At 42.0% G+C, this 12006-nt stretch overlaps 1 protein-coding gene across 2 annotated transcripts in view; it reads left to right on the top strand.

The window, feature by feature from the left end:
* The window catches only part of SKI (SKI proto-oncogene), a 121835-nt gene that overhangs the window by 45216 nt on the left and 64613 nt on the right, over positions 1–12006 (top strand). The gene's annotated exons all lie outside the window — the stretch shown is intronic.

The raw sequence follows: 12006 nt of genomic DNA, 5'->3' as shown, positions 1-12006 counted from the left end.
CCCCCCCCCCCCCCCTTTATTTCCTTCATTCAGACTAGCTATGACTGTCTAGGGTGGGGATTGGCCGTCATATGAATAGCACACATGCTAGACACAAGACCAGCTTTGTGGACATTTGAGTACAATGAAGAGATTGCACAGTACCATTCTTCGAGAAAAGCAGCCCATACATTTAATCATTTTTTGTTCAAAGAGAAAAATGATTTGATTCCCCCATCCACACAAGTCGATCCTTCCCATTCTGACAATGCCATACCAATATGATCAGTGTTGCTGGCTGTAGCTGGCAGCATTGATCGTTCAGTGAAAACCCAACAGGCTGGTTGTACACAAGTTGTTTGATCAACTACCAGGGTGTCAATACATGGGTTGAGTTCGGCTGAACTGCCCGCATTTTGATCCATGTATGACTGGCTGAAACATTTATTATCATTATGTATCTTGTATCCTATGCAAATACATGCCTAGAATGTTCTGTCCACTGCAACTGGTTTCTAATCTGTGCTAAAAAATATTTAGGCTTGGGACCGATTTGACACCTATGTGTTGCTGTAATGTAAGATTGATGCATCATTCGTGTGTGTGGTACCCTGGCACATGTGCGTCCAAGCGCACCAAAATGCCCTGATGGGAACAGTGTGTATTGTGCATTGTAATAAAGAAGGTCGCTGTCCCACTTCACCTTCACGCTGGTGCATTGCACCCCTTTCAGAGAGCTCAAGCTGCCTTAAACCCTGTACAGTTGCCACGGAAGATAACGCACGTTAACGTGTATGCGGAAATGCATCGGACAGGTATGAAGGGGGCATGGGCATTGGTCCGACCGAAAAGGATGATGTCAGTTAAATTGAATTTTGAAAACCTGTGAAAGAGTGCAGCTGTTGTCTTTACACAAGCAGACCTATTGTCCCAGAAACTATAAAGCTTTATCGGTTGCTGCAGACAATTCCTCAGCTCTGGCTGCATTGTCAAGGTTTTTCCTGCATATTTAGTGAATTAAAAACATCTGCAGAGAGTGTCGGTCATACATGCTATTACATGGATTGTCTGTATTAAATATCAAGGCTTGTATTTTTCTTTTTTGTGCATTCTGATTGCAAAACCTCCAAATGAGCAGAATTTTTGGAATGCAAACACTACATCTGTTCAGTATTATTGTGCAACCAAATCTCCTGCCAATATCCCTCTGTTCTGTTTTTTGCCATGTAGAACTGTTTGCTTTTCATGAAACCACTGTTCATGATGCACTCTTGGTAGTGTGGCTTGACAACAACACTGAATTTTTAAGGATTTTTCTTTTTTTTTTTTTTTTTTATTATTTTGTACTTCAACACCGTATAGCCGTGTTGGGCAAATGGCACTGATGCACCTTAATTCACTAATAATCGTCCATGAACTTTAAATGGCCTATAGCAAACTGGACTGTAAAAAGCTGGTATCTATTTGTGTGCCATATTTATTCATATTATTACATAAGCCCTTGTATCCATTGTGAATTAGATATGCTGGTATAGAATGTGATCCTGCTGGCTTTTGCACAGTTGATCTTCTCTTAATACCCTGCTGATTTCAGCTGTCACACAGGAAATAAATTCCAAACATCTTCCTCCCTTTGTGAAATTGTAAACAGTCAGTCTGTTGCCTTCAGTGGTTCAAACAGTTGTCAAGTTGCGTTTTTTTACACTTTTAAGCTCCTATATTCCCACTGAAGGGTGTAGCCAGGTAATGCAAGGTTGGTGTACTGAAAGTGGACATTTTCTATATTTTCATTCATAAAGTAGCTGTAAACCTTAACTGAATTAGATTTGGTTTTATAAAACTGCAAATAAGCAATTATTCATTGTAATTTTATTTTTTTTAATACTGTTTTCCACATTTTTATCTCCTCTGTGCACATCTCAGTGCTATTGATCTCTTGCAGATACTCCCTTTCTACATGTATGTGGTGTTGCAATGGCGGCATGCCACTTCTGAGGGTGGGTTTCTCGATGCCCGTGGACCATTCCTGTGTAAAGGGTTTTAAAGAGGCCGCTTGTAGTCTCCATTAGGGATTACATAGTTAGTGAGGTTGAAAAAAGACATCAGTCCATCTAGTTCAATCTATGATGTGTGTGTGTGTGTGTTTGCTGTTAACCGTACATTGTATACCCCTGTATGTTGTGGTCTTTAAGGTGCCCATCTAATAGTTTTTTGAAACTATCGATGCTCTTTGCTGATACGACTGCTTGCGGAAGAGAATTTCACATCCTTACTGCTCTTACAGTGAAGAACCCCCTACGTGTTTTTAAGGTTAAACCGCCTTTCCTCTAGTTTTAGTGAGTGGCCACGTGTCTTATTGTATTCCCTTTCTCTGAATAGGGTTTTCCCTATGCTAGGATCACCAGTACAGTATTTGTACATTGATATCATATCCCCCTCAATCGTCTCTTCTCCAGAGAGAATAAGTTCAGTGCTTGTAGTCTTTCCTCATAGTTGATTTCCTCCATTCCCCTAATGGAGGAGCTCAGGTGTGTTCAGATCGTAGTCCCAACCCACCTGAGCAATCCCACGAGGAAGCCATTGCTGCACACCGCCAATCATAGGCATGGAGGCATTTTACGGCCAACATCTGCACATACACAAACTGCCTCTAATTGGCGGTGTGCAGTGAGGGCTTCCTGGTGGGATTGCTCAGGTGGGTTAGGACTAAACACGTCTGAGCCCATCCCTAGTCTCCATCAGAAGACCCTGTGACCGGATACATAGGAGCACAACTGGGAGACGGCAATTGAGCGTTGTCACCCTTTTTAGGATTTTTGTTTGGGCTTAAATATACTTTAGATTCACAATTGTGTGCAATGCACAAAAAACGCAAATAGATTTTGGCAGACACGCATCTTTGCCATTAATGTTTATAGCATGTTAAAATGCATAGTAACAAAGTACCACGTGTTTTGCTGCAGAGCGTTTTTTCCGATTTGACTTTAAAATCTTGCCAAATGGAGCCCCTGTTATGTGGACTAAGCAGACTATAAAAGGCACAACTCTTCTGTTTTAGGTCATGGTCACATTTTTTTTTGTTGCTGTGCATTGCCTAACTTTGTAACCTTTAAGTATAAGAGGGCACACCCCAACCACTTCTCCTTTTTGCTAGCCTTGTAAATTGAATTTGTGCACTAATCTGATGCTGAGGCCCTGCTGCTTTCACACATGGGGGGTTAATATTTAGAAGCTGAAGAAGTCTGCAGTCATTTTTGATCTTTTGGTTCTGTAACCTGATTAAACGGACAGTCCAGTGATTCCTTTCTGCTCTAGGATGAGTGGAGAAGTTAGTGTGTTTGACATTGTCACGCTACAATCATGTCATACTGCACGTAATGCATTCTGGTCAGCAGTGCGCTTCAGCTTTCCATCCCTTCCTTATGTCATTTTGTGTCGCTTGATATGTTTTTCTGGAGTGCCTCTACCCTACTGCCTGGGTGACCCTTTTCTCTTTAACTCTTCAGCAAGCCTTCAAAGGTTCACAATTCTTCAAATTTCAAAACTATCACGCAAAAATGTCATGTTTTCAGAAACGCTGTAAGGAGTTTTGGTCTGAATGTGAGTAGAGCGGTCACAATTTTTGCAGTCTGCTCTCAGGCCAAATGCTTGCGGGGAAAGAAAGCTGTATGGTTTATTATACAGGTTCTCAGTAAACATCAATCACTTGACGGAAGAAGCAAGCAGAATGGTGTATTGTAAAATGTCTGTAAAAATGTTTTGTATACAAAGTGTCATTGCTGCTAGTAGCAACCGATTGGGTTCAGCCTAACTTCTAAAAAATTGAATTGGGTTGCTGTCTTTTTTTTTTTTTTTTTTCTCTCCTGAGTAGTTTTTATACTGTACAGTGCCAGGGTTGGTTGTTAACCATGGACCAGTTGGCACACATGCTCCCCCCAGAAGGAGTTGGGTGTCACCTCTTGAGTAAATTAACACTTCATGACTACACAAGGTTGCAGGCTTGTTTTACCTTTAAAGGGGAAAGTTTAAATTCCTGCTGGGTGGTGGCTAGTTCCATAGGTGTAATTAAAATGTTTAAAATGCAAACTTTTGAAAGTGTCTGTTCACCACCCTTTTGTTTTTATGTGCTGTCACTAATGCATAGTAAACAACAGAGGGATTACGAAGTGGTGCACAGTACAGCGGTCACCACCCAGGCCAAGACCAGCAGAAAAAGGCATGTTTAAAAAAAAAAAAAAGCCTTCTACTGCCTAGTAATCAGTTTTTAAAAAGATCTTTACACTTTTTTGGTGCGGTTTCCAGAAAGTGCAACCTCCATACTGATTGTAAAATGCACCTTTTATAAAGAAATAAAATAACATGTTTTTTTTTTTAACAGACCCCAAAGGCTGTCCATTGGCATAAGATATCTGCCGCAAATTCACATCATGGGTGCTTTGAGCCAGAGTTTTATTACTATTTTATGCTGTGCATCACACTCTGGCCAACCAGTCTCATGGAGAATGTTGGTCGGATGCAGTCCAGTGTTAATTTTAGCAGCAAATTTCAATTTAGTTTTAGTCTTAGGACTAAAATGGCATTTTAATTTTAGTTCCATTTTAGTCTTCTGCAAGTGTTTTAGTCGTATTTAGTCAACTAAAACTCCAGTACATTTTAGTCGACTAAAACATCCTACATTTTAGTCGACTAAAACTCATTTTAGTCTATCTTCGAATGGGTGTAGTTCAATTGTAATTTGTAATGCATTATTTAAGCATTTCTCTACAATTTTCAAACTCATTATATACTACTGCTGGTCCCGGAGTGAAAAATCTAATATGTTATTATTTATGGTATTAAGTTTTGAGCATGCACCAGTGTTAATTTTGGCAGCAAATTTCGATTTAGTTTAAGTTACAGCCTTTTGACTAAAATGCCATTTTAGTTTGTCGTATTTTAGTCATCTGAATTGTTTTAGTTTTAGTCGTATTTTAGTCGACTAAAATTGTGTTAATTTAGTCGATGAAAACGTTTTAGTCGACGAAATTAACACTGATTTTAAAGACTGTGGCGCTGCGTACCAACAAAATGGCAGAATTTGAGCAGTGTATGACCAGCTTAAGTTGTAGACCCATCCCTGACTTTCTGGGTACATATGGCAGCCAGGCAGCTTGCTCACAGGAGAGGGGCAGTGGCGGCTTACATGTTCATTGAAGGCTTCATTCAGTTTGTTTTTATCTTAGTGTGTGCTTCTCTTGGTTTGCTTTAGAGTCCATGTTGAGCAGCCTCTTTTGTATGTGACTTTAATGTGCATTCGAGGATGTTTTATATACATGAATCATTTATTATGTACAGACGTGTATGCTGTAGTTCATGGTTTTGCATACATAGTTGTGTGTGTGAGATACAGAAACCACTCCTGTGGAAAAAGGAAACTGGAGCAGTCAGTACGTTTCACTCTTCACGCTAAAAGGCCGCAGTTCTTCTCGGTGGGCATGACGTCTGGAAATGAAGAGTGAGAGGAAACTACACATTGGGGAAGTTCCGTGATCTAGGACACTACGTTGTCTAGTCATTTCCTGGGCGTAAACTCCGTACACAACACAGGGCTGCAGATCATGTATGATTTAAAAGCTTCACCTCTAGGCTTCTGAAGGAAAGATCAGCGACTGTGCCAGACTCGGTGCACTTGTGGTTTCTGAAGATTGTTTGGCTGTACCTTTTCAGTTTTTTATGTTCACTTGACTGGCAGTGGTGACAGAATGTCTCTCTTGCTTCCTGTCTGTGTCACATGATGATGAAAAACCTACATTTATATATTGTTATAATTCATAGGAAAAAAGCGGCTTGTACAAGATTGTCTGCATTTTTGTACAGTTTGGTTTTGAGATTCCCAGAATCGCAGTTTATATCTGACCCATTCACATAACTCAACCCTAATGCATCCTATATAGGGAGGTCCAGGAAAAGGCTCTGTTATTCTCTGTCAGCATGGTGTAAGGCCAGAGATGGGCAAATACCCATCGTTTGAGGTTTTAGGTAGTTATGTTGGAGGATAGGAGGTGGGCATATTCATGGTAAATTTGTGATTTCAGTAGCGCATCTAATCTTAAATCAAATAAATAAAAAAAAAATCAAAAACAAATCTAAAGCCGGCTATAGATGAAGCAAATTATTATTTTTTTTATATTTTTTAACGGCAATTGCAGGAAAGAAAATCAATCAATTGATTCACCCATGAACGCAGTCAGTGTTGATGGGGGAATCTCTCCCGCAAAGCTATTGCCTTCTTCTGGCGGAGGGGGCGATCTCGGCCAGGTGAACAGTGTAGCCGCTGGCGATTAATTGTATGAAACATACAACAGGCTGGTTGTATCCAAGTTGATTGATCAACTTGGGTACAATCAGCCTGCCCATACATGGTTCAGATCTCAGCCGGTTCCTACTGAGTTTAAAGCGGAGTTCCAGCCTAACATACTCACCTGTCCAACGGTCCAGCGATGCGGCCGCCCGAAGCCTCGCTCTTCTCCCTCTCTGCTCTCCTGCGCCGGCATCACTGGGGTGGGCACCCGGCTGTGACAGTTTGAGGCTTCACAGCCGGGTATGCACTGGGCATGCGCGAGTTGCGCTACGCGTCGTGATTGGCCGGCAATCTTCTGGGACCTCTGACATGTCCCAGAAGATTGCAGGGAGGGATGGGGAGAGGAGAACTTCCGCTCAGGGCGCCGCGGCGCTCTGAGCGGAAGTGGGAGCGGGTACTTGTCAAAACTAGGTACCCGAACCCCCCCCAAAAAAAAATGACGTGCCAAATGTGGCATGTCAGGGGGTTAGCACTACCTAAAGCGGAAGTTCCACTCTTGGGTGGAACTCCGCTTTAACTTTCAAAAGAAACCTGTCATGAGGAAAGCCAGGTGGCTGCCATTGTTGACCTCTTCTCTCAAGTGTCAGGCTTTCATATTGATCCTGTAGCTTGACTCAAAGAACTAAAGCCAGAAAGTCAGGAAGCTAGCATTTTCAGGAAAGTCTGCTTTTTCTTGAGGACCTTTTGAGTCATTGATGCTGAACAAGCATGCAGCAAATGAGAAGCGCCCTTATTCTGCATACTTGTTCCAGGTGAGTGACTTGAAAGGCATTTATTTTGTTTAATTTAATGGCGACCTATATATTCAATGTGATTTTCCTTTTTAATTGGACTGATAATAGCTTAGATCACAGATCCTTTCCTGTCTGGACGTGAATGGAATTTGCATTTCTTTCCCGATTTTTGTCAAACCTGTTGAGGACCATTTTGATAAATGAATCAGTTGGTACATTCCTATACAAATGGCCCAATATCCTTTGTGCCCACCACTGATGGGTAGCGTTGGTGATATGCAGTCTCCATCACTTCCCTGTAGAATCCTTCTAAAGGATAAAGTTGAAAAGTTCACAGCCTTTTTTTTTTTTTCCCTGTTGTGTTTTGTTTTTATTATCTCCATTTGTGTTCTTGAGGTGACCCGGCCTAAGGGCATCAGACAGGTCAGCGGTGTTATCTGTTTTACAACAGCAGTCTGTCCAAAGGACAGCCATCTACTTATTTATTTTTTTACTACCTATCCTTTCAAGAAGCCCATAAAATGATTTTCCCCCAATCCACAAATAAGACAGACAAAGCTACAAAAGCTCACAGAGGACAGGGCTGAGCATAAATCACTGCTGTCTGTGTATCTTTGCTTCCCAGGCTCCACAGTACTGCCATGCTATACAATTTGGAGGCCATTTTTAGGGTTTGACACTGTGTTCAACCTATAGATGACAAGAGATCAGCCACTGCCGCTAGCATGGGGTGGTGAAGCGGCCCCATTCATAGCCAGGATAAATCCAAATCTGAAAGCCAAGACTGCACTTCCGATGAAATTGATGCATTCAGACCGGTGGTGGGGGACTGGAGCCACAGAGCTGACATGTTGATGTGAATGTTTCGGTTACCCTTGGTGTCTACTCAATTGTCTTATTTTGTTTGTGACATAGAGAGAGGAATTCTAGTTGCTGGTATTTCTTTCATTTTCTAATTATTTTGGGATAGTGGTGAGGGGTTAGAATTGGTCAGGTTTTTATTGCAGTCAATGCTAGGGAGATTTAAACTTAGTTGGAGCCAATGTGCAGGAAAACCCAAAAATGTTAAGTTGTCACCAAGATAGAAATGTATTGCTTTCTATAAAGTGGGTTTCTTCGATTAAGTAGGCACTTCTGCTCTGCCTCTTCTGGGCATGCCTTCACCGGTATGCTATCATAAATGCCACCGTACCTACCACTCAGTGTCTGCTTCCCCTTTGTCAATCCCTCCCATTGACGTCTTGATTAGATGTGCTTTTTTGTAAGGGTTGCTGTTGAAATGTTTAGGTTATCATCTATATACTACATTATGAGATTTTTACGTCCCTAACCTTTATGCAAAGCTAATGATTGATTTCCAGTATATTGTATTGATCTGCTATTTATGCATATTCTTAGTAGTACATTTTTGGTGTCATTACAAGTTCTAACAAAGCTTTCTTCTCTCTTCTCTTTCATGTTCTGCTTTGTGTCCTGCGCTGCATTTGGGCAAACAGGTAAGACTTGATTCATGTTGTCACATACATACACCTGCACACCCTCTGTTAACCCCTCCCGTATGACAGAATTCTGCTTCTGGCTTCCCCAGAATTTGGAAATGATCTATTACAAGAATGTGTGCTTGGGGCCTGGTTATGTGGTATTTCTTCCCAAGACCCAATGGCTGAGAATGCGTTTGTGTGTCTACCCGGTTCCTTGATGGTGCCGCGGCCCTAGCCCTTCTAGGAGCTGACGTGGGCGGTGTTGTACTCGCATGGGAGGAAAAAAAAAAACTTAGCAAAAGCAACAAGATATTTAGCACCTGATCCTCTAAGACCCCGTTCACACTGGGGCAATCCGACTTGCCGGGGCGACCTCACAGGTCGCGGCGTGCAGCTCGCACCGCGACCTCGGAGCGGCCAGCACGGACTTCATAACATTGAAGTCAATGCAGGTCGCTCCAGGTCGCAACAAAGAAGCTCCGGACCCTTTTTCTAAGCCGGAGCGACTGGTGTCGCTCCTATTAGTACGGGTCCATAGCTTCTCTATGGCAGGCGACCTGTCAGGTGACCAGGTCGCCTCAGTGTGAACGGGGTCTTAGGGAAGAGAACATACCAATATGTGTGTTAGAACACTCATGTTCCCGACATGGTGCGTTATCGTATGTATAGCGCAAATGATGATTCATACTTGTAGAAAATCTTTTAAATATTTACCTGGAAACCAATGAAGGGGAAGAATTTCAGTCAATTGGCTTCATTAGTTTAGCTTATACTGGTATAAGACCTTTTTGTTACAACTTTTTTTTTTTTTTTTCTTTCCCTTTCTTGTGTTCTGTTCTGTGAATTAACCAATCTCTGTGTGGTTGGCAAAAATTGCTAGGAAAAGGATCAATTTCGGAAATCTGCTCAATGCCACATGTTCCATTTCCATCCTCATAAACCATTACCTATATCCCACATTACAGCCAAATCCTCTTGCTTTATTTCCAAGCTGCTCTGCATATGTCTAAAGTCATTTTGAGGATTGTATGTTTAGCTTTTAGGCGCTGTGCAGACCCTTAAGGCACTAAAAATAAAATCTAGGTCATGAGCATATCCGCCTTGCAGTACATATTTCTAGAATCAAGTAGCCAATGCTCCCTGCGAACTTAGAAAAGGTGTCTGCATTTTTTCTTTTTTTTGCTGTACGCACAAGACCCCTCAAATGCCTGATGACAGTGTGAAGTATGTCTGCCTGTGAATTTTTTGAAGATACCACTAGTGTGATATAATCCTAGCACAGAGATGTATGATAGTTTATGAACAATCACTGTGAGTCAACAATCTCAACGTGCTCTTGCTATTTTTCTCTGAAAATCTAGTATGCAAGTTACCGGAATGTTGAAAGTGCAGAGATGACCAAATATTGAACTAACCTTTTTACATAACTTTTAGGTTTGGTGTGGAAAGATTGGGCAAAACAGTCACTCAAGCAACATATGTAGTAATCGGCCTTTTAGGTCTCATCGTGTTTTTTTTTTATTTATTTTTTCTGCAAAGTTCATTCATTGCTCAAGACTGTCGTGAGATTTTATAGAATATAGGAAACCGAAGTTAAGTAGGAAGGACCAGCGGGTTGAACAAAACAAAAACCTGACATCCCTAAGCCCACATAAGTGATGTGGATGCAGGGATCTCCTCCGCTTAGCTGTTGTATTCTGGAAGCGAGGGCTCCCACTTATAAAGGTGAGCAGAGGGGGTGGTGGGTATCCGGTCATCTAACAGGGGAGGGGTGTCATGACCTGCTTAGAGATTTCAGTTCTGCAGAGGCAGAGTTGGTTTACCACAGGGAGTTGGATCACTTGATTTCTGGCAGGTTCACTAGTATTTTTGTGTACTTGCAGTGTTTACACAAGAGAGAGAACCTGTGCATGTGTTGGAGAGATACCGAGTTTTCTATTTTAGACCCGGTCCACACTAGCGCGACTTGTCGGCCTGACAAGTTGTGCTGCCTCGCGGCCCATTGACTGCTACAGGACCGGTTCTAATAGGAGCGACACAAGTCGCTCCGACTTAGAAAAAGGGTCCTGTACTACTTCGGGGCAACCTCGGAGCGACTTGCATAGACTTCCATTTTATGAAGTCCATGCAAGTCGCTCCGAAGTCGTGGTGCATGGGAATGCACAAGTCGCCCCCGAAGTTTAGTACAGAGTCGTGTCGCCCCCAGTGTGAACCGACTCATAGATTACAATTTCTTGTTCATGACAGACCCTTTAAAAAGTTCTTGCATAACCAAAAACCTGAACTGTTACATAGCAAATATATTAACTTGAGTGTGGCATCTATCTTTTGAACTGTCGTGTGACCTTGCCATCTAGGCAGATCTCTTATGCCTGGTACACATGATGAGAAAATACCACTTTCGGAGCGATCATCCAATAATCTGACCGTTAGAACATTGCTATTGCGAGCTGATGAGGACCATTAATGCGAATTATCCAAAGGGACAATCGCAAAAAGTTTTCTTGTACGATAGCAGAAGGAGCGATTTTCATTTAATAAGTAAACATGACTGCAGTTTCTCAGAAACAAAATAATATATTACATAACATTACATCATTGCGGGAGGCTGTATTCTATTTTAGGAGAATTTTCGTAGCTCTGGTTACCTATTAGTTTTCGATATAAGACTAGCATGCAAAAAAAGGATGCATATTCGTTTGATATTCTCATCGGGTGTACAAGGCATTTGGGGGCAAACGCCTGCAGTAACTTCCCAGTTTGCTTAAGGGCCCTTTCACACGGGCGCTCCGTATGTCCGCAAATCATCCTATTTTTTTTTGCGGATGATTTACGGACATAATGTAAGTCTATGGCATTGCGGATGTCAGCGGAATACCATCCGCTGACATCCGATTTTCTTCCAGTTCTGTTCCGTTTTTTGGAACGGAACAGAACCCTATTTTTTTTCATCCGTTCAAAAAACGGAAAGGAAGGAAAATCAGATGTCAGCGGTGTCATCCGCTGACATCCGCAATGCCATAGACTTACATTATGTCCGCATATCATCCGCAAACGGAGGGGATGATATGCGGACATACGGAGCGGATGACACAAGTGTCGTCCGCTCCGTGAAAAAAAAAAGTCCCGCAGCGGAGAATAAATCCGGAGCGGCCGTGTGAAAGAAGCCTAAGACTCCCTTGTGCATCAGGTGCAATTTAGAGTGGAGCTCTCTCCACATTTCCACGTGTACCTTATTATTTTTGCAGTTTACATTTTCCCGTAGTGGGTTTTACATTCCAAATGAATGAACCGGTATTCTTTTGGAAATTTGCTTTTCTGAAGTCTTTGGTCCCTGTTACTCATCCTGATGTTTTTTCTTTTCCATTCCTACAATTGTAGGCAGGACTTGTCTGTGTTATGAGCTGACAAGTTCTTTAGAGCAGAAACTTGTTAAAGAATGAAGGTCTCTCTTTTGTATAACCATTTCAAG

This window comes from Pelophylax lessonae (assembly GCF_965119305.1).
Source record: "Pelophylax lessonae genome assembly, chromosome: 12".
Taxonomy (NCBI): Eukaryota; Metazoa; Chordata; class Amphibia; order Anura; family Ranidae; genus Pelophylax; species Pelophylax lessonae.
The sequence above is the reverse complement of the archived record's forward strand: the minus strand, read 5'-3'. Positions and strand labels throughout refer to the sequence as shown.